The sequence below is a fragment of the Trichechus manatus genome, unplaced genomic scaffold (genome assembly GCF_000243295.1).
Source record: "Trichechus manatus latirostris isolate Lorelei unplaced genomic scaffold, TriManLat1.0 scaffold00393, whole genome shotgun sequence".
In the NCBI taxonomy this organism is placed as follows: Eukaryota; Metazoa; Chordata; class Mammalia; order Sirenia; family Trichechidae; genus Trichechus; species Trichechus manatus.
In genome coordinates this window covers 55,403-57,082 of record NW_004444329.1, presented here as the reverse complement: position 1 = coordinate 57,082, position 1,680 = coordinate 55,403, and positions in this window count along the sequence as shown.

The following is a 1,680-nucleotide window of genomic DNA, read 5'->3' as shown; positions in this document are numbered from 1 at the left end:
GGCACCATCTAGCTGTACTGGACTCAGTCTGGTGGAGGCCTTGGTAGCTGTTGTCCATTAATCCTTTGGACTAATCTTCTCCTTGTATCCTGTTCTCTTCACTCTCCCTTGCTCCCAAAGGGATGAGACCAGTGGAGTATCTTAGATGGCTGCTCACAGGCTTTTAAGACCCCAGACTCTACTCACCAAGGTAGTATGTAGAAGATTATCATTATAAACTGTGTTATGCCAGTTGAGCTAGATTTTCCCAGAGACCATGTTCGTGAAGTCTTTTGATGAGCATAAGTGTTTGATTTTTAGGAGCTACCATTTATTTAGTCTTTCTTCTGGTGCTTGAGCGTTTGCATTTGTGAAGTTTATTATTACAATTATTATAGCTTTGACAGCCAAGTCTTTTTTTTAATAACATTTTTTTTCAGTGAACGTTTACACAGCAATTGAGGTTCTCACTGAACAATTTCTGCACAAATTGTTCAGTGACATTGGTTACATTCTTCACAGTTTGTGAACATTCTCATTGTTTCTGTTGTGGTTGTTTTCCTTTCCAGCAGTCTAGTTTCCCTGCTCCCTTACGTTCTTTTTTTTGCTTTAAAATAATTGTTGACCATTTTGTCTCATGTAGCTGATGTTTTTTATGGAGCACAGTACTCACAGGTGATACGCTTTATTTTGTGAGCCAGTATGTTGCGTAGCTAAAATATGACCTCAGGCTGGTTTCAGTTCAAGGCTTAAAGAGTATCCCAGGGCAACATTCTTGGGGAATCTTCAAGTAAGTTTATTTTTGTTTAGTGTTTTTTGTTTTTTTTTTAGGAATTTGAGATTCTGTTCCACATTTGTCTCCCCTTCTGTAAGGGTCCATCTATTGTAACCCTAATCAGAATGGTCGGTAGTGGTATTTAGGTAGTATCTCATCATGTCTTCTGGTCTCATGGTAAATGAGGCTGTGGTTCATGTAGACTGTCCTGTAGACTAATTTTTTCTTTGAGTCTTTGGTTTTCTTCTTTTTCTTTTACTGCGGAGGAGTAGAGAACAATAGTTGTATCTTAGATGGCGGCTCACAAGCTTTTAAGACCCCAGTCACTTCTCACCAAACTAGGATATAGAACATAAACTTTATGAACTATATTATGCCAGTTGACAGAGATGGTCCACAACACGATGGTCTTAATCCTTCAAACCCAGGAAACCAATCCCTTGGGGTGTTTGGTTACATGTAAGAAGTATCTCCAAATATGACACTCAAATCTTAATCCATAATGTCTGTGTTGTTTAGTTTTACGTCTTTTGAGCTTTCTGTAAATTTAATTATGCCTGTGTCTGGTTTCTTCTGTGACTTGTTTTCCTCACAATGCTTTTGAGTTTAATACATCCTGGTGTTTGTAGGTTTAGTTTACCCATCTTGCTATGTATGCAAGCTACCATTGTATGAATGGGCCAGAATCTACCTACCCATTTTAGAGCTTACAGGACTCGTGTGGTTCAAGTGTAAGTGTAACTCTTGCTCTCGTGAATTTTACTGCTCTTATTCTCTTCATTCTCTTTCCAAAGTCTTAAGTGCTCCTGCACAGTCATTATCTAGTGAGGGGAAATCTCTTGAGTTGCACATCATAGCTAAGTTCAAATTTACTAGAAGAGCCAATGTATTTTATGAATTTTTCCTCCCACAAAATATGCATATAT